At 47.5% G+C, this 25,311-nt stretch overlaps 1 protein-coding gene and 2 long non-coding RNA genes across 6 annotated transcripts in view; 1 reads left to right on the top strand and 2 right to left on the bottom strand.

Moving 5' to 3' along the window:
- Nucleotides 1-25,311, bottom strand: part of LOC309611398 — a 545,103-nt gene that overhangs the window by 281,952 nt on the left and 237,840 nt on the right. The window lies entirely within an intron of this gene.
- The window catches only part of NOS1 (nitric oxide synthase 1), a 200,128-nt gene that overhangs the window by 24,067 nt on the left and 150,750 nt on the right, over nt 1-25,311 (top strand). The window lies entirely within an intron of this gene.
- LOC309611393 lies at nt 996-20,888 on the bottom strand. Its single transcript, XR_014234505.1, has 3 exons — nt 16,203-20,888; nt 2,122-8,622; nt 996-1,803 (listed from the first exon to the last, which is right to left on the bottom strand). It is a non-coding gene; the product is annotated as an uncharacterized lncRNA (long non-coding RNA).

Here is a 25,311-nt window from a genome sequence, read left to right as displayed (position 1 = left end):
ATATCATAAGCCCCATTTTGCAGATGAAGACACTGAGGCACAGAAGTTGCCCAGGATCATTCAGTAAGTGGCAGAGCCAAGGGTCCATTTAATTCTAATAGTCGAGCTCCTAACGTGAGAGGATTTTATTACACACGCCCTTAAATGTAGTAAGATGGGGTCTTTGTTGGACCAGAGCTCATGGGGGTAGACCAGCTGCAGAGTGGAGGCAGCGGGACGCCCCAGTAGGACCTTGGAGGTGTCCGTCACCCTGACTGCAGTGTGCTCTGCTCCCAGCCTTGGGGCACACCGGGTGGGCTGCTTGCTGAGCCCGTCCCTCCCGAAGCCCCCTGAAGTTTCCAGGGCAGGATGCCCCGCTTGGCAGGCTGTGGGCTGCTCTTCTCACAGCGACACAGAACAGCAGGACAGCTCCATTCATGGCAGCACATGGGTGTTCTTTCCTTTCCTCGGATGGTCAGTGTCACTCCTAGAATTCTGAGACTGTCTAATGAGAGGAGCAACCCGTAGGCCGTGGAGTCATCGGGAATTGGTTGCCCAGCGGCTTTGTCTCCTGGAAGGGATACGGTAGCGGGTTCTTCTCCCCCATGATTTTGATAGGCAGGGAAGCACCAGGCTGACAGCCTGATGGTGATGTCCTCCCCCACAGAGGACCGCAAGACCCACTCAAGTGGGTGGCTTCAGTCCCGGGCCCCTCCCAGGGGCTTGGCCGCCATCCACAGGGAGTTCACCTGAATGACCAGCTCATGCCAATTAGAGCTCTTGCCAGCCTTCATCTCCCTCTGTCAATCATTACCCACGGAATGTGGGAGACACATCAAAGCAGAAAGGAGGGAAGAGGCAGCCTGGAAATGTTCCGAGTCCAACCCTTGCTCATGCCCGGAAGTGCTGGGGGACACCAGGTGTATTATTGACATCTCTGGGCACCCACTTCTGAAATGTGAGGGGGCCTGGCAATCCACTCTGCAGTCGGACATAGTTCGCGAGGGCCGCCGTAACAAACTCCCACAGACTGGATGGCTTCGACAATAGAAACGTATCATCTCACAGTCCTGGAGGCTACAAGTCCAAGACCAAGGTGTCTGCAGGGGGACTCCTTCTGAGGGCTCTGGACGGGTATCTGTAGCATGCCTCTCTCAGCTCTGGCTGCCTCAGGGCTCCTCGATGGGTAAGTGACATTGCCCGGTCTTCACACTGTCTTCCCTCTGTGTCTGTCTGTCTCTTCATGTGGAGTTTGTCTTATAAGGACACCTGTCATATTGAATCCCCGCCCCTACTCCAGTAGGCCCTCATCTTAACTAATTACATCTGCGACGACCTTATTTCCAAATAAAGTCACATTCTGGGGTGCCAGGGGTTAGGACGTCAATCTATGAATTGGAGATGGTGGAGTTTGGGGAGCATAATTCAGTCATGACAAGAGGGGGCTTCATAGCAACTCAGGACTGTGCGAGAATGGCTTGGAATCTGCTGTCCCCTCGATGAGTGATCAACAGAGAGATGCACAGATGAGGCGAAAGAAGGATGGCGGGAGGAGAGGGGGGAGAGAATGTGGTTATCATTGAAGGCACAGGACCTGAGGGTGGAGGACACAGGCCTGACCCCAGAACTGGGTTGTAGGTCTTCCACTTGCCCCTCCCCCTCCCCCTCCTTCAAATAAGCGAAGAGTGAGGTACTTGGGCATTTGGAGGATGATTTCTCTTTATTCAAGAAGACAAGGGACAAGGGATTTGAGTGCCGGGGGCCAGGTGGGCAAGGGGAAGCTGTTGGGAGTTTGGAAAAGAAATGGTGTTGGATGTATTTCGCCTTTTTTTTTTTTTTTAATATTTTATTTATTTATTTATTTATTTATTTATTTATGGCTGTGTTGGGTCTTCGTTTCTGTGTGAGGGCTTTCTCCAGTTGCGGCAAGTGGGGGCCATTCTTCATCGCGGTGCGCGGGCCTCTCACTATCGCGGCCTCTCGTTGCGGAGCACAGTCTCCAGACGCGCAGGCTCAGTAATTGTGGCTCACGGGCCCAGTCGCTCCGCGGCATGTGGGATCTTCCCAGACCAGGGCTCGAACCCGTGTCCCCTGCATTGGCAGGCAGATTCTCAACCACTGCGCCACCAGGGAAGCCCTCGCCTTTTTAAATGAGGGGATTCGGACTGCTTTTCTTGCTCCCACTTCAGCTTCCCTAGAGCTGCAGCTCTCACACTTCAGCGTCAGTCTACCCCGCCCAGGGACCTGGTTAAAAAGAAAAAGGAGATTCCTGGGTCCCGCTTCCAGGAATTCTGATCAGGACAGACTACACGATTTGCAGGGCCCCATGCAAAATGAAATGGTGGGACCCCTTGTTCAAAATTTAATAACAATGCAAACTATTATGTAGAGAATGGATAAACAAGGTCCTACTGTACAGCACAGGGAACTATATTCAATATCCTGTAATAAACCATCATGGAAAAGAATATATACATATGTAATTGAATCACCTTGCTGCACACCAGAAACTAACATATGTAAATCAACTATACTTCAATAAAAAGAAAACAAAATCAACTATACTTCAATAAAAAGAAAAAAAACTAAAAAAGAAAAAATTTAATAAGAAATTCAAGGACAGCAGAAGCTCAGGGCCCCTCTGAGTGTGAGTTGGGGGAACACTCTAGAGGGAGTTGGGGGAAGGGGAACCCCTGGGGCTTGGCCCTCCGCCTCTCCCGCCTCTGGAGAGGACTTTGCAGAGGCCAAAGGACAGATGTTTGTGCCCTGGTCTCTAAGCCTCTCATGACAATTTGTGGGTGGCTTTGACCGAGGTTCAGCCCAAAGGGATATCAGGAAGTTTGAGCTGGACTTTGCAGTTTTCCTGTGAAAGAAGACAAGTGCTGGCATTCCCCCCGAAGTCAGGTCAGCCAGCGTTCCCAGGTGGCAGGTGGCATCCCCAGCGCATTTTTAGAGGAACCAGACCAGAAAGCTCCAAGGAGAGAACTCCCTGGGGTTTCAAGAGAGGACAAGCCTGAGATGGGGTCTGGCATTGCCCGTCCTCTGTCTGAGCCCGTGGTTGGTGTCACATCTATCCCAGTGCCTGGCTCACTGAGGGGGATGGATAATTACTTAACATTAGGGACATGAAAGAATAAAGAAAATGTAAAGACAGACAGACAAGGGCCACTTCCCTAGGGTCTTTACCTGCTAAAAGTAACCAGCAGCCCCCCAACTCAGTGCCAAAAAAATGAAGAGGCATTTGGCTCAGATCTGGAGGAGGCTTTGGGCAGTGGTCCATTATCTGGCCAGTCTCCTCCCATCCCGACTGCTGACCCTGGAAGTGTGCACACGCTGAGTGCTCCCCAGGTGGGAGGGCATGCACCCACACTCCACCCCCCAGCCCCAAGACCTGACCCCAGAAACCTCTCAGCACAATGACTGCACCCACGGTGGCCAAGCTAGTTCTCCCTGACCTGGTACTGGACCAAGAGAAGTTCTAGGTGAGAAACCAAATTATTCCAAGGTCCCAGCCGCAGTGCCCCGGGAGCCTGTAGTCCAGCTGGTGTTATTAGATTCTGTAGGGAACAGCTAGAGAACGAGACAATGCCATCAAGCACTGAGGGTTCAGGAGGGGAGAAGGAAGGTTGGTGTGAGCTGAACCCATTATGGGGGATCCCAGAGAAGGTGGGGTTGGTTTTTTGGGCACCTCCCAACACCCCACTGCAGTAACCACATCAGCGGGATTCAGAATTGAGTTGGATCCTTTAAATTCCCTTTCCTATCCTCACCTCTTGCTGAGAGTTGAACAGTGTTCCCCAAAAAAGATATGTCTGAGCCCTAACCCCCATTACCCCTGAATGTGACCTCATTTGGAAATAGAGTCTTTGCAGATACGATTAAGTTAAGGAATTCTTGATGAACACATCCTGGATTTAGAGTAAGCCCTGACTGGTATCCATTGACTGGTGTCCTTATAAGAGAAAGGGGCAGGGGGAGATTTGAGACACAGAGAAGAAGAGGGTGTGAAAATGAAGACAGAGATTAGAGTGATGCACTTATAAGCCAAGGAACACTAAAGATTGCCGGCAACCACCCAAAGGGTGAAGGGTGCCCACAACCCCTCATGTAATTGATTTGCAACTTCATGAGCATCTATAATATTTCAAAATTACAAGTTTTTTAAAAGAAAAAAATGTAATAAATATGTTCATTTTAAAAAGACGAAGAAAAAGAGAGAGGCATGGAATCAATTCTCCTCTGGAAGCTTCATAGGATGTGGGCCCTGCTGATCGAGGGTTTTGGGACTTCTGGCCTCCAAAACTCCAGAGAGAATAAATTCTCCAGAGAGAATAAATGCTGTTGCTTTAAACCACCAAGTTTGTGGCAATTTGTTACGGCAGCCCCAAGAAACTCGTGCAAATGTAATGGACACAGGCCTTCCTGGCTGGACCCAGCACACAGTAAATTCTCAATAAACATGTGTTCATTTTAGGAAGTTGCTTTTCGTTACGCTGACTTTTAAACAAGATTATAAGGGATCTTAAAACCAGAACAATCAGCATTCCTAGGAAATTTAGGACGTAAGAGCGCTTTTGAAAAGAGGAGTTTTGTTGTTAAATTTGAAAAGCACTCTGGAGGACTTTCCTTCCCAAACTGAGGTCAGCGGGAGCTGGTGAGAAATGTAGAATCTAATGATCACAGGCAGAGCTCATTTTATTGTGCTTTGCTTTATTGCGCTTCACAGATACTGTGTTTTTTTACAAATTGAATGTTTGTGGCAACCCTGCATCGAGCAAGTCTACCGGTGACATTTTTCACTTTTGTGTCTCTGTGTCACATTTTGGTAATTCTCATAATATTTCAGTCTTTTCCATTATTATTCTATTTGTTATGGTGATCTGTGATCAGTGGTTTTTGTCCCTACTATGACTGACTGAAGGCCCAGGTAATGGTTAACACTGTTTTAGCCATTAAGTATTTTTTTAATTAAGGTACGTACATTGTTTTGATACATAATGCTATTGCCTACTTAATAGGCTACCATATAGTGTAAACATAACTTTCATATGCACTGGGAAACCAAAACAATGTGTGTGACTCGCTTTATCTCAATACTCGCTTTATCGTGGAGGTCTGGAACCTGTATAGTAACAACACCATATTATAAACTTCAAAGTTGCTAAAAGGCTAGATCTTAATTGTTTCCACCACAAAAAAGAAACGATAATTATGTCAAGTGATGAAGGTATTGGCTAATGCACCTGGTGGTAATCATATTACGATATATAAATATATCAAATCAGTACATACACCGGAAACTCGCATGATGTTATACATCAATTTTCCATAAAAATAAATAAATAAGACAGAAATGCGAAACTTCAGGCCCTTCCTCAGACTTGCTGAATGAGCACCTGCATTTTAGCGAGATCCCCAGGGCGCCTGGGGGTACCTGCGATTTTGAGAAGCCTCCATCTGGAGCATCTTTGCCCCACTCCTGTTTTTAAGAAAAAAATTTTTAACGGGATTTCTGACTTTTAACAATAAGCTGTTTGCTATTTCCTGAGCCTCTGATTCTTCATCTATAACGTGGGACCAGGACTGCTTATCTCGGAGGGATGTTCTGAAGGTCAAACGAGACAGGTCCAGGACTGGACATGCTCTCTCCTGCCTGGCCCTCTCTCTGTCCCTCCTGTGGGCAAGAAGCTCTTTCTCCCAGCATTTGGCAAATAGAACACTGGCTTCTTCTACTGTTCCAGGACCACTGCAGGGCAGTTCCTGAGGAAGGTCCTTCCGATCAGGCACAGAAGTAATCGTTGTCTGAGGATGGGATGGGGTTCAGCCTCCCAGCAGGGGCCACCTCGGCTGCCAATCATGGCTTTCTTCGTCTTTCTCCTCCTTCTCCTCCGCTATGGATCCACAAGAGCTGTCCCCAGGGTAGAGATTTGGGTGATGCCAACCCCAGGTCAGGGCTACAACTTGATAACAAGGGCCAGACCCTCCCTCCAATGAGAAAACCAGCAGCATCTGTGGGGCAGGGAGAGGCAATAACATGGTAGGGTCTGTGAGCTGGGAAAAGGAGGAGGGAAGAGGGTTTTGCCCCGCCGTCACTGGGGCCCTGAGAGTAAGGGCTTGGAGTAGCATTTCTAGGAGTTGGGGGGTTGGAGGGGGCTGAACTGAGCCACCCAAACTCACTCACCCAGTCACCACCCACCTGGCCCAGGAGTTTCATGTTTTACTCTCATTTACCAGTCATTAATTGAATACGTACTAGGTGCCAGGACTCGTGACGATGACCATCTCAGCCCAGCTTTCAGACAGCTCCTAACTACAGCAGGATATTACAGTCTAATGTGATCGGGGCTGTGCTTGAGGCATGGGGGCCACTGATGTCAGTCTAGGGGAGACCAGGAAAGGGCTTCTTAGAGGAAGAGTTCTCCAAGCTGGGATCTTGCAGGTTGAGTCAGCAGACGGAGGGAGACGGCAGGAAGAGTGCTCCAGGCAGAGGGAGCGGCATGTGCAAAGACCCTGGGGTGAGGAAGGGGGAGGTCCAACCACAGAACAGAAGGCAGCAGGGTGTGGCTGGGACATGGAGGCTGGAGACAAAAAGCAAGTCCGGGTCAAGGAGGGCCTAGGAGAGTCTTCAACAGTTTGGCCAATGTGCAGGCAAGGAAAGGATCTGAACAAGAGGAAGAAAAGAAATATATTCCGATTTTGTACCTCAGGAAGATCACGCTGGCTGGATGGGAATGAAGAGTGCGCAAGACGACAGATTGGAGATGTTCACAGTAATCCTGGCAAGAGATGCTTGTGGTCTAAGGCTTGCTAATATGACTAAGGAGCTGAGGGCAAAAATGGCACCTGTCTCACTCTGAACTCCCGAACTTGACCTAGTCTGATGGCAGGGTCTAGAGTGTATCACCAGCAGAGGTCAGCACCCCAGTTCAAGTCCTGGCCATGGAGGAACTTGCTGTGTGGCCTTGGGCAACACACTGAAGCTCTCTGAGCCTTGGTTTTCCCAGCCATAAAATAAGGATAATTGCCTACCTCACAGGAATAATATCAGCTTCTAATCATATGTATGGCCATGTGAGGATTAAATGACAAAATACACATAAAGAATGGTGCCCAACAGAGCAAGGACCTAACACAGACTGGCTGTAATTATTTCATTTATCAATTGTTAATTCTCCAGTGATCCAGCACCTACTTCGTGCCAGGTTCTGGGGACCCAGTGAGCAAGATGCTATCCCTACCCTCATGTCACAGACTAGCTGGGGAGGCAGACACTTGCGTAAAAGCAAGAGAAGAGGCAGCCGTGCCTGGTGTCCCTTGCAGGCGTGGGCAAGGGACACCAGGGGCATGTTTGGGGGAAGAGGAAAAAGCCATGGGTGTAGACAGGCAATGAGAACAGCCCTTGGGATCCCCAGTCCCAGCTGCCAGCACGGGAACACAGAGCAGAGTAACATGATCGGGGCTGGAAATCTCTCCTTGGCGTGAAGAGACCAAGGGAAGGGGTGTGTGTGTGTGTATGTGTGTGTGTGTATCGCGGCAGGGGAGGTTGCCTAAGTAGCCCAGATCACAAGGCTCGAGGTTTGTGACAAGCACAGGGTCACCGGGATGCACGCAGGAGGCGCCACCTGATATGAGAAAGGCATCCCGGGCCTCGCCTGGCCCTGGGCCGTGGGGGAAAGGGCAAGAGTGAAAATAGCCCTGGACCATCAGAAGTTGCACGCTGGGACGGCCTTCAGGAGGGCACCTGATGGGATCTTTTAAACTGAGAGCTCCGCTTGCCTCTGACCTTCTCACCTCTAGAGAAACTCCAGCCCAGGGCACATTGTTTATAACAGTAAAAAACTGGAAATAGACTAAAGAAATGTCAGAAGGAACGTGCATGAGTAAAATGCATTCTCTTTAATGGATATGGCGATTTAAAAAAAAGAACTAGTCTAGAAAAGAAAAGCATTCACATGACAAGACCTCAAACACATCCTGCAGAGTGAGAGAAATTTGTAGAACAAGGTACAAAAGGTGATAATATTCCCATATATTTAAATGTGTGTACATATACAAAATCACGTTATTATCGATATGTATATATGTATGTATAAGTATAAAGCAAGTCTGGAAAAATACACGCGAAACTCACAGCAAAGAATTCCTCTAGGAACAAGAACGTTGAGGATATTTGATACCTAGAGTGGGTCATTTTTTTAACACTACCCACCTCTACAGGGCAAAATTATTTTCTGTAATAATTCTGTAATAATAAGCATTATCTTCAGGGCTTGTTGTTTAGTTTTTATTTTTTTAAATGATACAATTTATTTATTTATTTTATTTATTTATTTTTGGCTGCTTTGGGTCTTCGTTGCTGCACGCGGGCTTTCTCTAGTTGCGGCGAGCGGGGGCTACTCTTTGTTGCGGTGCACGGGCTTCTCATTGCGGTGGCTTCTCTCGTTGCGGAGCACGGGCTCTAGGCGCGCGGGCTTCAGTAGTTGTGGCACGTGGGCTCAGTAGTTGTGCCTCATGGGCTCTAGAGCGCAGGCTCAGTAGTTGTGGCACACGGGCTTAGTCGCTCCGCGGCACGTGGGATCTTCCCGGACCAGGGCTCGAACCCGTGTCCTCTGCATTCCCTGGTGGTTCAGGGAAGCCCTCATTCTTTAGTTTTTAAACCAAAAATTTTTAAAGAATAAATTTCAATGTAAAAGATATATTCAAATTCAGTAAAATAAATCATGAATAAACTAAAAATTTGTCCTTAACAAAAACCCAAAAATTTTACATCTAGAGATTTGTACTCCATTCCACTCTTTTACATTTTAAACACAAATTAATTTCAAACACTACTCCACATGGAAGTAAAGAATGGCAGAAGTGTCTATAATCACTCTTTATTCTGAATCTACTGTTTAAACATAAGAATATATATTATCCCAGAGGCTGGAGACACAAATTGAGCCCAAAGTGACTTTGAACAATTCCAAACTGCTGTGAACGTTTGAACTTTCAAAACAACCCTGTGTAGCTGAGTCTGCCTGTGTCAGGGGCCAGTGTATAATTGGGAGTTCTCTGAGTTAGTTTCCATAGAATACTATGCTCATTAAAGCAATATGTAATAAAAAATGGGCCAATCTGAAGCTTATTATTAAAACTTAACAGTAATGCAGCAATGGTTTAGAACTTAGAAACACTTTCTCAAAGTTGGTATTTGATCACTGACTTTGGGTAGAATACACAGTGCATGGTAATAATAAAAAGCAGACCAACTTAGTTTTATTATATTGTACACTTTTCTACAGACAGCTCAGCTCATTATTGCCTGCTTTCAAGGTGGGCCAGCCCCTCAGCCCCACCCTTGGTACCCCATTGCTAGGGAGGGCTGGTAGGGACCAGGGTCAGGGATGGGGGTATCAAAGGGGACTTTAGCTCTACCTATAATATTCTAATTTTTCCAGCATAGTGGCTAAGAACATGGGCCCTGAAGTCAGACCGCCTGGGTTCGAATCTTGGTCCCAAGGTTGTGTGACCCTGGGCAAGTTACTTAATCTCTCTGGTCTTGTTTTCCTCATCTGGAGGAAATATGGAGCCAATAATGCCTATGTCATAGAGTGGCTGTGAGAATGTCACGAGATAATTTGTATAAAATTCTGGCATATGGTACGTGCTCAATAAATGTTGACCATGTTTCTGGAGGACAATGTGTTCGTATATTACAATGTAATTTTTTAAGTGTGTGCCTCAATATACTCTTACTATAGAATCCAGCAATCTCACTCCTTGATATTTACTGAAACGAGTTGAAATCTTAGGTCCACACAGAAACCTGCAAACAGATTTCATAGCAGCTTTATTCATAATTGCCAAAATTTGGAAGCAACCAAAACATCTTTCAGTAGGTGAGTGGATAAATAAACTGAGATATATCCAGACAATGGAATATTATTCAGCACTAGGAAGCAACGAGCTATCAAGCCATGCAAAGACAAGGAGGACACTGAAATGCATGTCGCTAGGTGAAAGAAGCCAATCTGAAAAGGCTGCATACTGTATGATTCCAACTGTATGACATTCTGGAAAAGATAAAAATGTAGAGACAGTAAAAAGATCAGTGGTTTCCAGAGATTAGGGAGGGGGTGGGATAAGCAGTTGGAGCACAGGGGATTTTGAGGGCAGTGGAACTACTCTGAATGATACTGTCCTGGTGGATACATGCCATTATACGTTTGTCCAAACCCATAGAACGTCCAACAGCAGGAGTGAACCCTAACGTAAACCGTGGACTCTGGGTGATAATGACGTGTCAGTGTAGGTTCATCGATCTGACGAATGTCCCACTCTGGTGGGGGAGACTGTGTGTGTGCTGGGGAACAGGGGGTGGCAGGAGGCATATGGGAACTCTGTACTTTCCGTTCAAAGTTAACCTAAAATAAAAGTTTAAAGCGCAAGTCTAGAAGAAAGGCCAGAATGCTGAAATGTTAACTAAGATTAATGCTGAGTACCATGCAGCATAGTTATTTTATTCTTTGTGTTTTTAAAAAATTATTACACACCCCACCCCCACCTTAAGGCTGGAAGGCCCGGAGGGGGTCTCTCTGAGGCCTCAGGGGCTGAAACAGGGCCCAGCCCCGCAGCACACCCTTCCCCTTTGGATCTGTTGCTTCCAGGTCTGCTCAGAACAGCTCTGGCCTGGCCTATGAAAATTTCTGGCGTGACCCAAGAGGCGGTCTTTCTCTCTGAGCAGATTTTCTTTGTCTGGGGATGGACACAGGGAGAAGCCCAGCTGCTGGGAGTTTAGGAGGGTCTTAGGCCAGGTTGGCAGAGGGATGGGGAGAAGCTTCCAGGTTTGGAAGGTCTCCAGATGGAGAGATAGGGATGGAGACTGGACAGGAGCCTGCCTGAAGCACCGACCCTGGTGCCTGTCCGTCCTCCTCTCTGGCCATCCATCCATCCATCCATCCATTCATTCATCCATCCATCCATCCATCCATCCACCTGCCTTTCTATCTGCCTGTCTGCCAGTTCCTCCTCTCAAATATCCATTTCATTCATTCATTTATTCCACAAATATTTATTGAGCACCGACTATGTGCCCGGTACTATGCTAGGCCTGGGACATCGCCATGAATGGGGCAGACACAGTCCCTGCCCTCCCGGGGCTGACATTCTAGTGGGGGACACGGCAGTAACAAGTGAACAAACAGCCAGATATATAATCACTATTTGGGCGAAGACTCCGGGGGTCTTGAGGCTGCTGCCTGTCTGTCCATGTGGCTGGCCATCCAACTGCCAGGGCCCCTCCCTGGACTTACACTTCTCCATCGGTCCTGCAAAAAGCCTGGGGCCAGCCCCTTGGGGTCCTGCTTCAGCAGAGGTTTCCTCCCAGAACTTTCCTTGACTCTTGCCTCAACTGGCCCAATCATGAGAATCGCTGGTGCAGCTGTTAGAGATTTCTAGAACCCTTCTGGAGATACCCTTGCGGGACCTGGAACCCTGTTGTGATGGCAGACGAGCCGGTGGGTGCTGCCCGGGTGAGCTGTGTCTCGGCTCCACCTACTCCCCCGTCCTCAGCTGCAGCCCCGCAGCCTCGCGGGAACAGCTGCGCCCCGGCGACGCACCTGGGCTGGTTCTCACAGCCCAGAGCTCTGGGGGGAGGGCTCCCCGAGGCCCGGGGTCAGACCTGGTCAGCGCCAGGCTGCCAGGAGCCTGCGGAAGCCCGGTCTCTGGGACAGCCAGGACAGAGGTGCCCTCAGGACCTGCCGGCTCTGAGGAGAAGGAGGAACAGGACAAGGCAGAAAGGAGACTTGGAGGGTCTCAGCGGCCTCAGCAGGTACACAACCCGGGCAGGGAGGAGCCTGGCTCGTCTGCCTGGCAGGGGAGCCCTTCTGCCAAGACCCCGCTCCGCCCCCACCGAGGCCCCGCCCTGGCACCAGCCGCCCTTACAGTCCTGGGCCGCGTCCAGGTTTGGTGAAGGAAGTGCCCATTGTGAGCACTGGAGGGGCCAGGGCAGGTTTGAATGGGCAGAAAAGAATGAGAAAGGCGTTCCTGGTGGTGGCTACAGCGGGAGCCAGGAACAGGGCGTCTGAGAAGGATCCAGACCACCCTCATTTCCCGAGGCTCCAGTATTGGAAAAATGAGGAAATTTCCAAATCGAGATTCAAAACCTCACTGCTGTATTTTTAACACTTGCAATGAATTAATGAAGCTACAGTTAATACCCACCCACAACAGGGCAATGCAGGTACACTGGTCAGAAGAAGAGGACAGGATTGGTTTTAAATATAAGTTCATAGTACCCCACAGCCTGGGGGCAGTGGTGGGGGAGAAGTTAAAAGTTATTTGATGAATGTCATCTACTTGAGATCCTATCGCTGAGTCTTGGTGACTGTATGAACGAGCATATTCAGAGACCACGTCAGGTGACTGAGTTTGGGGCTCCTGCTCCCTACGGAAAAAAACTGTGGGTGGGTCATTAGGGAGACATATGGGATTCTGGTGGGGAGACCTGGGAGATGTGGTTGGATGAGGCAGGGCACCATGGGAGGATGGAGGAAGCATCTCGACCAACTGGGGGAAGCCAGGGGGACTTCCTGGAGGAGGTGGCTCTAACCTGGGACCTGAAGGATGAGTAAGCGTGAGCATGATGAAGAAGGGCAAGAAGTGGGTTACCAGGAGGAAAGAATAGCAAGAACTGGCCAGAGGCGGCTGGAGCCCTTGGTATGAGAACTGAGGATGGAGAGGTGAGTAGGCAGGGGCAGACTAGGAAGCCCTCTCAGGCATATTCAGGAATTGGAACTTTAATTCCTACAGTCAGTTTAGCCAGACTTTCTTTACTTGTAGATATTGTCAGCGTGGTTTTTAAAATTTGCATATATCTATGTTCCTTGTAGACAAATCGGTAAGTACAGAAAAACAAAATGATCAGGAAGGTTTGTCATCAGGAGTGTGAAAGTACACAGGTGTTGGGATGGGCAACTTGTGGCTTTTTCCTCCCCCTGCCCCGCCCCCAAATAATAACGTTAAAAATCATGGCTGCCATTAATTGAGAGCATCAGGACTGTATATAAGAGATAATATATATATATAAGTTATCTGTTATATAAGTTGTCTACTGCTATATAAATAAGTCACCACAAACTTAGTGGCTTAAAACAATACACAGTTTTGATCTCTGTTTCTGTGGGTCAGGAATCTCAGCATAGCTTAGCTGGGTCCTCTGCTTCATGGTCTCTCACGAGACTGCAATTAGGGTGTTGGCCGGGTCTGGGGTCTCATCTGAAGGCTCTACTCAGGAAGGATCTATTTCCAGGTTCCTGTGTTTGTTGACAGAAGTGAGTTCCTTGAGGGTTGGTGGACTGAGCGCCTCAATTCCTTGTCATGTGGGATTCTCCAGCATGGCTGTTGGCTTCATTAAAGTGTGTACAATGAGAAGGAAATAGACTCTGCTAGCAGGATGGAAGTCATACTCTTTTGTAAGCAAATCACAGAACTGGCGGCCCATCACCTTTGCTGTATTCTATTAGTTGAAAGCACATCACAGGTCCTGCCCACACTTGAGGGGAATGGATTACACAAGGGTGTGGACACCAGGTGATGGGAACCATCAGAGGCCATCCTAGAGTCTGTCCACCACAAGTTCCCATAACGGTTCCAAGTGGTCTCTCTCCATATCCCCACTTTGCAAAAGAGGAAACTGAGACACAGAGAAGAAGGAGAGGAAGCTGCTGGGATGACTTCCCATGTACATCCAAATCTTACTCCTTATCAATAGGCTCTGAAAATTTATTTAACATACACCAGTTCAGCGTCTACAATACATGAAGCACAATACTAGGCACTAGGATATATAGGAATAATTAAATCAAGGTGCCTGTGTTCAAGGAGCCTCCAGTGTACTGGAGGGCAAAGAAGGGCATAAAAAAAGTTAATATCACTTCAACTTAATAGGTGATTAGTAGAAATATGCCCAAGCAGATGGTCTTATAGAGAAGGGAATAATTCATTGTATTCAGGGCAGGGAGGAGATCAAGGAAGGCTTCCTGGAAGAGGTGGCACTTGAGTGAAGTTCTGAGACATTTTGTAACATTAAGAAGCTGTGGCTTCAGAAGCATGAGATGGTTTGCTCTGTCTGGGTAGGCACCAACATTCTTTCATTCATCGATTCCCTCCTTCATTCATGCAGTGTACATTTATTGAGCACCTGCTGTGTGCCAGGCCCTGGGTAGGTGCTCTTAGATGTCATATGCTGTCAAGTCCCTGCAGCAGCCTTGCTGAGCAAGAAGTACATAGAGAGTGCATACTGTGTGCAGAGGGTTGCACTGAGCAGAGAACATCCCCCACCTGCATGGAGCTTGCACACTTGAGGGTCACACAGGGCAGGGTCCTACAGAGATCACCCCAACCAAAGGTGACATGGGGTATGTACCAAGTATTAAAATAATAACTGATGTTTGCGGAGTGCCCACCACTATCTTCTCAGCATCTCTTTGTCTCCATCACCTCTTACTGCCTCCTCGTTCCATCTCCTCCAAATCTCTCACTCTGGACTGTTTCTGAGTGTTTGGGGGCTTCAGTTATTGAGGGAAGGATTCTGACTGGATTTGGAGTGCCAGCCTCCATCACAAGTCCCAGGCTTGCTCGGGGTTTTGGCTGCCCTGGTGTGGGTCCCTGACCATGTCACGTAGAAATGACCCCTTACCTTGGCCTTCTTGACGTGTGATTAGCCACTAGGCCAACCAGCCATACCTGAGGGGGAATACAGTCTCATTCATTCATTCATTCACTCCACACACTTTGGGTGCACGCCTACTGTACTGGCAGGCACTATATTGCCCAAGAAATACAGTGTTTCTACCCTCCTGACGTTGTGTACGGGGAAAACAAAGGGATAGAAATCAAGTAAAGAGCAGATTACAAGAATGGGAGTTATATTCTGTATTAAATGTGATGGGGACTGGCCCAACTCTGCCTCGTTTAAGTCTAGAGAAATTAGCAATCGAGTTACCTTTCTTCGAATGAGTAGAAGATAAGCCAGAGGAGAAGAGGTGAGGGAGGGCATTCCAGACAGGGGAACAGCATATGCAAAGGCACAGAGGTGCAAAATGGCAATGGCATATTTGGGACAAGCTGAAAAGTTCATCATGTGTACAGTTTTGGTGAAAAGAGGCAGTAGAAGTAGGGAGTAGACAGAAGAGAGAATAGATGAGAAAAAGAGACTGTTTTTTGTTCTTTTTTTTTTTTTTTAAGTTAGGATCCTATAAAGTAGGGCATACCATCATGGCCTCACCATTTTCACAGCCCTTCTGTCCTTATCCCTATAAGCCAGTTGTCACCCAGGAACAGCTCTCAGGTGGACACATCCTGTTTACACTGCAGTGTTAGATCTTTTCGGGTTTGCTGTTGGAGCTTGGTTGCCAGATGAAACATTTAGGAGATTTAACATTAAAAAAAAAAAAAAAAAAGATTCCATATTTCCAGCTTCTTGTGAAAGATCGGATAATCTGACCACACTGGGGCTTCCACATCCCACCTGGAACAGTCAGCCGCAGCTGTAGGACAGTGATGGGTGCTCCAGGAGATGGGGCGATGGGCTTTCCAGTTCCATCTGCCCCTCTCCCTCAGCCCACGGCCTCATTTATACACACCCAGCCTGGCTCCAGGAAGCCTCGGTGACTGGGGTCCCTGCTTTGGGACCCTCCATGTCAGAGTTCCAACATAACCCACGAGTCACCCTATTTCCTGCCACCTGGAATGCTCGTCCAGCATCCCCTGGGTGCAACTGGGCATCAAAGGTGATCATCTAGAGGGTCCTAACCTCTCAGCCACCCCTTCTAGACCCCTTACCTAGAGGGGCTGATCTGGGCGGCTCTCCACGGGCAAGGCTGGCTGAGTAGGGTTCAAGGCAGTGCTCATTTGGCCAGGCAGAGGGAAGCAAGGAAAGGAGAATGGGGGAGTGGAGAGAAAAGGCTGGGACTCACCCCCACCAAGCCCCAGCACCTCTTTTCTCCTCTTCTAAGACACTTGTCTCTGTTCCACTTATTCATCTACATCTCTCCCAGTCTTCCCCAGAGTCTAGTACAACTCAGAATTTGGTGTCAGGAAGAGCTGACTTCAAATCCTGCTCTGGCGCTTAACAGTGGTGTGACTTGGACAGTCACTTCCCCTTAAGCGAGAACAGTCATGGCACCCACATCGTGGGGTTACTGCGGGGATGAGATGGGGTCAAGTGGCAGGCACAGTACCTGGCACTCCGTTCAGTAAAAGACAACTGTGTCCGCGCATTCTTCTTTCTTCCATGCAGTTCTTCCTCTGAGTGTCTGCAGCAGATGTCCTCCGTGCCCTGTGCACATTTATTAATATTTCTTCACCATGTTTGGGCACAGCTACTCTCCATGTACATTCACTCCCAACAGCCAGAACCCGCTTTGCCTGGGAGAGAATCTGAGGGCCCAGGAATTGACATCTTCCTGGGGGTGACACCTACCCAGTGATTGAGGGGTGTGGCGCCCTCACGTCCTAACGGGGACAACTCTGGGGTATTATCTACACTGTCTGCAGCGCTCTCCCTACAGGACTGAGCCTCTGGGGACTTTACTGATAGCACATCCTCTCTTGGTCACCTTCCCTTCCTGGTCCTCCTTCCCTCTCTCCCCAACATATTCCATGGAGACATTTCCCCATAAATCACTGCCACCCAAATCCTCATCTCAGGGTTTACTTCTGGGGAACCCCACCAAAGACAGGGTCTCTTTTCATCTCAGCCTCCCAGGTGCCCCTCCCTCCCATCGTGGTTCCATTTCTTCCTCACTCTCCCCATTTCTCCTCCCTGCTCTGCCTTCCGCTCCCGGACAGCTCACTCAGCCACCTCCGCCACCACCTTGGAAGCAGATGGCATCATCTGGGCAAGAGAGCTCCCTTCACAGTGATTTATGATCCTTGATTGGGCAGCTGTTATTTTTAGCTGTCTCGCTCCACCTTCTGCTGTCCTCCAGGATAGAGGAAGTTCAGCCCTGTTTCTTGGGCGTCAGAGGGGGGCTATGTCAGTGGTTTTCAGCTGGAGACAATTTTGTCCCCCGAGGGACATTTGGCAGTGTCAGGAGACATTTTAGGCTGTCACAACTGGCATCTAGTGGGTAGGGACCAGGGGTGCTGCTAAACATCCTACAACACGCAGGGCAGCCCCCCTGCCCGCCGCCACAAAGAATGATCCCAAATGTCAGTGGTGCTGAGGTTGAGAAACCCTGGGCTTTGTGTTTCTCTACTTCTTTTAACTTTTTGTTACAGTATCAGGATATCACATCCTCCTCTTGTAAATACAAGGCAGCCAAGATGCTATGTTGCCTGCTGTCTGGAGCCTGCAATCAGAGAAAGGTCCAGAAGTGATAATAACTAACACATGTTGATGTTTACTCTGTGCTCGGTCTGTAGCGAGCTGTTTATGTTATTAGCAATCCTACGAGGTTTTTAAAAACTCCCCATTTTACAGGTGAAGAAAATGAGGCTTGGAGAGGGAAAGCAACTGCTGAATATCAATCACCTTTGAACCTGGGATTTTCTCCAAAGCCCATGCTCTTAAACACTATGCTAGATGCTGTCGACTAACTGATGGCTCATAAAATGGTTACTTCCCATGGGACACAGCTACATATGTTCATTGGGCAAGAGGCATCTGTGTTCCCATCGTTGGAAGTCCCCAAGAGGACAGATCATGAGACAGCATGGATGGAGGCCCTGGCCTCATGAGGGAGTAAGGTCCTATCTCCACGGGTGCTTAAGTCTGACAGATGTCGGGCCAATGATGGCCCTTTGAAACTGTCTCTCCTTGTATCGGTCAGCTTTGGCTGTGTAACAGTCCACCCCAAAAGTAAACACCTGTTATTTAAGTCACTATTGAAGTTCACGATTGTGCAAGTCAACAGTTTGGATCTGTGGTCAACTCCCAGGTTGGCTGGGGGCTGGCTGATCTAGAAGGCCTTTAGCTGGATGACTCATCTCTGTTACACCTGGTCACTCAACCTCTAGCAGACTAGTCTGAGCTTTTATACATGGCAGTGGCAGGATTTTAAGTGTGTGAGAGGATCAATGACGACTCTCGGAGCCTTTTCTGGGAATCGGGAAATGTCAGTTCTGCTGCATTCTGTTGATCAAAGCAAGTTACAGGACCAGCGCAGACCCAAGGGGTGGGGAAGTAGATTCCACCCAAAGTATTATCACCGTGCAGTTTCCTCCATCGGCATTTTTCTCCCAGGCTGAGGTCACCTATTCATGTAGTCTTTATGGTTGGTGGTACCAGCACTTAACCTGGCTCCAGGAAACTGTCAATTACTTAGCTATGTGGTCTTGGTCAGTTACTTAACTTCTGTGGGTCTCAGTTTCTTCATTTATATTATAGGAAAAAATACACTCTTCCTGCCTACCTCACAGGTTGTCATAAAGCTCAAATAAGATAGTGGAGGAAGAAGGGCTATTATTCTATTACCTGTCCTTGAAACAGAAGGAGCCCCGGCTGCTCACACCAGACACGTGCCTCTCTCCCCCTGAGCCAAGTCTCCTGCAATCTATCAGTAGCCAAAGCCTGACAAGCTCCTGGTGGATTCTCCATCAATCCTCCTGTCTCTTTTTCCAAGGAAAACCCAAGTGGTTTTGCCAGAAACTCTCAGAATTTTTTTCACTCAAGTTAAACTCTTAAGCATTGACCAAGAGCCCCTTTTATAATTTCATTGTTTGGTCTAAGAGCAAACGTGGAGATTCCTTGGCCTGAACTGCTCTCCCTTAACCCCTCTCACCAGAAAAGGCTCTCTGTTGTTCAAGAGATACAGCCTGTGTGCTCTGAGACCTCTCATACGTCTCAGGTTCTGAGATGGCAGAAGAGAACTGTGGCCTCCTGGATGAGGCCAGCTCTGCGGAAGAGTATCAGACCTGCTCAGTGCAAGGTCACCCTCCGGCAAGGGACCCCAGCGATCAGCCACCAAACATCCCACAAGCCTGGGGAAACTGAGACCAGTGGTATGAAAAGAAGAGTGTGATTATCCCAGCTGGGGTAAAGGGCCTTTGGGTTGTTTGGGGCAGAGGAGAGAATGAACGGTGTCATATAGTTATTATAACTGATTAACCCCAGTTATTGAATGCTGACTTTGTGGCATGTCCCCTGCTGAAAGCTGGGGACCATTCCTGTCCCATTCACTGTTATACCTCCATGCCTGGCGTTGAGCCCGGTCCAGGAGATGTGGGGATTTGTGGCATGATCTCATTTAATACCAAGCAGGTACCATTATTACCACCCCCATTTTGCAGATGAGAAAACTGGGGCCCTGGGCATGGAAAGAATTTGTCCAAGTCACACAGCTAGGAGATGGCAGAGTCAAGACTCAGACCGGTCCTATCTGGCTCTGAAGTGCATACGCTCTCAGCTGCACAGCGGCCCCTTCAACTCTGCTGGCTCCAAAGAGTCTAGACCTGTGGGCGGGATGCGGGAGGGGTACAAACAAAAACATGTAAAGCAGACAGATCACCCCGAAGGTTCTTCCTGTAGTGGGCCCGAGCCACTGTTCTCTCCACCCTCCCGCAGTCAAATGCACCCTGCCCTTCTCTCCTGGTGCCAGCGTGGCACATCGCCAAGAGGACCAATTTGGCCTTTTTGTACTGATTTAACACTTTTTACATCCTGACTTGTACCAGGTACTGTTCCATGCACTTCCCCTGCCTTAGTTAATTCCAGCCTCAACACTAGGAAGATTCTGCAACCCTCCAAAGTGATCTAAAAGTGAGTGGTGTCCCTGGGATTCAAAGCCAAGCAGATTTCATCATCATCATCATCATCATCATCATCATCATCATCATCATCATCATCATCAACATTATCGCATTTACCATTTTGACTTCTCACCGTATGCCAAGCACAGGCTAAGCATTTTACGTGCACAAATCCTCACATCAACTCTCTGAGGTAGGGCTCCTTACGATCTCCAGTGTACAGAAGAAGAAACTGAGTTACAGAGAAGTGAAGTGACTTCCCCCAGATCACAACGACAGTAAATGGCAGAGCCAGGATTCACCCAGAGCTGGCTAAGACTGGAGGCCATGGTCTTACTCATTAGGCTTCATCACTCCCCCTGGGGGCATTGAACCTGTTGACTGTGCACATTACGTAACATTGAGGGAATAGATTAAAGAATGAGTGCATGAAAAAAGGGAGCACTTCCAGGCACACCGGCCCCCAGTGACCAGAGGCGGGAGGGAAGGGGGTCTCCGTTAAGTCTTAGCTCTGCAGCAGCTGGTTGCAAAAGTGGAGGATGGGGCAGGACTGCTGGAGAAACCCTGGGAGATGTTCACTGCAAAAGCATTGTCTCCTTACAAAGCCCCTGGGGAGGGGTCTCTGCTGGCCAGTGCTCCTGGGGCGCTGACACCTCTCCTGGCTGGACAGGGAAGAGCAGGGGACTTTGGAGGAAGGCCACCATCCTCTGCCTGTGGCAAGGTCACCACACGCTATGTTAATGAGAACTTGGCAATGACCCCTCAGTCCCTGCGGAGGGCAGGATTCCATTTCTACCGGTCGAGTTGCACAGAGCTTGGCAGAAGCCACAGCCAGAGGAGCAAGGCATGCCTTGTCCATCGGGCCTTACAAACAGTCACTGCCCAGCCAGGGCCCTCTGGAAGGAGCACAGTTAGAACAACAAGGGACCAAATGGACATTTAAGGCGCCTCCTCTTTCCCCATCCTCCTCTTTCCCCACGAAAAAGAATCCTGCTTTCTCCTGGGTGCAAGGGGAAGTAGGGTCTTAAAACATTGCTGAGTGGCTAGTGTGCCAAGCTCTGTGTGTACTCCTGGACCCCAGTAGTCCATCCTCTCCTTATAGTGACCCTATGTTTATTCTCCCACATAGAGGGATTCTATTAAAATATGAGTCAGATGACATCACTCCCCTCCTCAAAGCCTTCCAGTGGCTCCCCAGTCCCTTCGAACGAGGTCCAAATTCTTCACCATGGTCCACAAGGCTTTTCCCCTACCCTGTTATCTCTGGGGTCTCTTTTCCGACTGCCCTCCCCTCTCGCTGACTCCAGCCCAGCCATACCGCTATTTCAGCACATCAAGCATGCTTATGCCTCAGGGCCTTTGCACTGGCTGTGCCCTCTGCCTGGAAGCCTCTTTCCCAGGTATCCCCACATCCCATTCCTTCATCTTCATCAGGTCCTGATGAAGCGATACCTCATCAAAGAGGGCTTTACTGACTATCCTAGAATCCCCTGTCCCTTTCCATCTCCCTTCCCTGTTGTGGTTTTCTCCAAAGCATCGTTACCCACCCTGACACACTAGAATGTCACCTCCATGTGTATAGGGACCTGGTGTGTTCATTCTGTGTCTCTGGGACCTAGCACAGTGCCTGGTACTTAGTAGATGCTCAAAAAGCATTGGTTGGCTGAATGAATGACCCTTTTAGATTGGAATGAATGACCCTATTTTGCAGATGAAGAATCTGAGGCTCAGAAAGTTTAAGGGACTCACTTGAGGTTTCCTACCCCATAAGCAGACAACTCCAGATGAGGAAGAGAACATCACTTTATGAAATGCATAATCTTCTGTTATCCAGTCTTCTGTTGTCAAACATTTTTATTGTTTCTTCTCTCTAATCAATAACTTGATGACCCTCCTTGTACATTCGTCTTTTTTCCTATATCTATTTCCTTAAGATTTATTTCTTCCCTTCTCTCCCCTGTTTCTGTTACCATATTCTGGGGGCTTAGAGTCAAATTATTATTATTATAAAATAGTTTTATTGAAAAGGTCTTGCTTTAGATAATTATTTTTCTATTATTTTTCTATAAAGCTTTCTAAAAAGCTTTCTCTTTTTGTTTTCCTGGTTTTGTCACTAAGTGTCAGTGATTAAAAACCATGATCTCTAAAAAAAAAAAACCCAAAAAACCATGATCTCTCCATTTGGGGATTATTTATTTTGATTTATCATTTGGTCAACTGGGGCTTATATTTGAGTAGGTTTTTTTTATGGACATGTAAGCGGCAAACTTTCTAAGTCTTTGCACGTCTAGGAATGTATTTCTGGCATCTTAGCCCATGAAAGGAGATTTGAAGGGAGTAGAATTCTTGGGCCACAATCCATTAGCCAGGATTGGGTATATAGGGTGTTTGCGTGTGTGTGTGTGTGTGTGTGTGTGTGTGTGTGTGTGTGTGTGTGTGTGCAGAAGTATTTTATTGAGCTATCATAAACATACAGTAGCATGCAGAAATTTTTAGTGTGTAGCTCAATAAAATTTTGACAAGTAATTCACCCATACAACCATCAACCAGATCAAGATATAAAATATTTCCATCAGCACAGAATGTTCCCTTGGGCTCCTTTCCATCATTCTTCCACCCAACAGATGATATGTTCTGATAATGCCGTTGTTTAGTTTTGTCTGTTCTTGAAGTTCATATAAATGGAATCCTATGTATGAACTCATGTCTGGCTTAGTTCACTCAACATAATGTTTTTGAGATTTATCCATATTGTCATGTGTATCATTAGTTCCTTTTTGTTTGCTTGTTTTCATCTGATTGGTATTACATTGAATGAATATACCACAGTTGGTTTATCCATTTTCCTCTAGATACACAGTTGAGTGATTTCCAGTTTGGGACTATTATTGTCACACAGGTTTTTTTGTAAACATTGCATTTACTTCCCTTTGGTGTGTATGTAGGAGGGGAATTGCTGGGTCATGGAGATGGTGTTTAGCTTTGTAAGAACCTATCAAACAATTTCCAATGTGGTTGGACCATTTTTACACTTGTTCCACATCCTGAACAGCACTTGAAATTGCCAAGGTTTTAAAAAATTGTTGTGTTGATGTTTTGCTTTGTTTTAACCATTATGATGGGTGTGGAGAGAGATCTTATTGTGGTTTTAACTTGCATTTCTCTGTTGACTAGTAGTGAACACCTTTTCACGCGCTTATTGCTTGTTTGGATACCTTCTTTTGCAAAATGCCTGTTCAACTCTGTGGTCCATTGACTTCTTTGACTTTTGGTTTTGATTGTCAGAAATCTGAGGCAACCTGATTTTTTTCCTTTACAAAGATCACCTGGGTTGTTGCTTTTGTTGCTTAGAGTTTTTTGGTTCATTTTGCTTCACTTTTTCTTAAATACTTGTAGATTTTTTTCTTATCTCTGAAATTTCCTGACATTGATATCTGCTAGATTTAGCTGAAACTCAGTCCAGCCAATTATACACGGAAAGCTCAAGGCAGTTTTCCATTATTATTTTTTTTTTAAAGGATCCCCAGGGGGATCCCCTTCTTTTTTTATAAATTTATTTATTCCATTTATTTATTTTTGGCTGCTTTGGGTCTTCGTTGCTGCGTGCGGGCTGTCTCTAGTTGCACAGAGCGGGGGCTACTCTTTGTTGCGGTGTGCGGACTTCTCATTGCGGTGGCTTCTCTTGTTGCGAAGCATGGGCTCTAGGCGCGCAGGCTTCAGTAGTTGCAGCACATGGACTCAGTAGTTGTGGCTCGTGGGCTCTAGAGCGCAGGCTCAGTAGTTGTGGCGCACGGGCTTAGTTGCTCTGCGGCATGTGGGATCTTCCCGGACCAGGGCTTGAACCCGTGTCCCCTGCATTGGCAGGCAGATTCTTAACCACTGCGCCACCAGGCAAGCCCTTTCCATTATTATTTATTTGCTTTTTTCTCTACTCACTCTGCTCCTTCTTCTGTAATTCTTAGATTGGTCCTCCATGTGTCTTACTTTCCTGTCATTTTATTAATCTTAACTTTTTTCTTCTGAGTTCTGAATTAATTTCTCAAGCTTGTCTTCTATTCTCTGATTTAGTTTCCCGCAATACTTAATCTTCTGCTTCCACTGCAGTTTTTAATTTGGCAATTATGTTTTCATCTCCTCACGATCTTCCCTAATCTCAGATATGCCTCTTCTGTGAAAGCTTCCTCTCGTTTCTTAGGTGTAGCGTCCGTTAGAACTGTATCAAGAACATGAACTAGAAATTTGACAAAGTTTTTTCTGATTTCTTTTAATCCCTCCCTCCCATAAGGATGCATCATCCCATTCTCTTGGATGCACCATCTCATGTTTAATATTGTTCCTCTGCTTATTCTTCCTAAGGGAGCTTTCTGCTGATACAATGTAGGGTATTGAGTTGGGCTTTTCTAAGATTATGCATCCTGTTGGTCCTTTCAGGCCCAGTGGAAGTGAGAAGGAGAAAACAGAGGTTGTTACAGAGCAGCATTTCTGGTTTGGAATTCCAGGCACCTAGGAGAGCAGAGTGGAGATTTGCACCATGGCCAGCTTCATCAGGAAGCTCAGCTTTGGGTCAAATAGTGTCTTGTCTCTGATAATTGTGGAATCAGAGGACTAGCAAAGGCAATGCCCTTAACTCTTTGCTAAGCCTGGCTTCCCTCGGTGGCAGCCAGCCACGGCAATGCTCCCAGATGACTAGCTTCCCCTTGGGGTTCCCCACAGCATGGCAGCCCATACTACACCCTTCCCAGAGGCACCAGCTGGATATAAATGAACTGCTTGTTACTCCCCACTCCTGACAGTGGTATGCTCTGGGGTCTTTTCCCCAGACTTGACAGTAACTTATTCTTTCACACATGACCTTCCATGAATCTGTTCAGATATTCCTCCAATCTGATCCCATCTCCACACTATTTTGCATAATTATCTGAAGTTTGGGGCAATGTGGATGCCAACCTTCCCTAGTTTCTAGATCCAATAAAGGCTTTTCCCTGGTTTTTCTATTCCATTGGTAATTTCAACAGATATCCCAGAGAGAAACACAGAGAGACTTGGCTGCAAAAGGCATCCTCTGCCCAGAAGTCTTTTCACCATTCCCTGAAGCCCTATGAAGCCAGCATCTAATTAAATAGAGATCAGTCAGACCTCACCTGTTAACACACTCCTTGTATTTTATTACACAATCTGAGAACCTTCTTATTAAAAGTAAATTGCACACATAACTAAGTGTGCTGTAGAGGTGTAGTCATGGCCCAGGGCCTGTTTTACTGCTGAAACCAAGGTACTTTCAGGTTTTGAGAAAAGGGAAGAGGAGTTACACAAAGACCCTGAAGCCTTGGAAGGGCTTTTGTTTACAAAGCGGGGTAGGTCTGGGGCCGGCCTCTACCTCAGAAATAGTTTCCTTCTTCCCTGAGCACCTCGAAGTGAGTGCTGAGTCCACCCCAGCTAAGTGAGCAGCCCAGGCTTTAGCAAAAGCATAGATTACAAGACCAGCCAACATTGATCTCCTTCCAGGCTTTGATAAGTGTTCCCAACAGCTCCATCAAGTATGTGCATCGAATGTCCCATCCTACAGATGAGGAAACTGAGGCTCAGAATGGTCCAGGG

This window comes from Balaenoptera borealis (assembly GCF_965194805.1).
Source record: "Balaenoptera borealis genome assembly, chromosome: 14".
Classification (NCBI taxonomy): Eukaryota; Metazoa; Chordata; class Mammalia; order Artiodactyla; family Balaenopteridae; genus Balaenoptera; species Balaenoptera borealis.
Note: the sequence above shows the minus strand (reverse complement) of the source record. Positions and strands in the feature narration are given on the sequence as shown.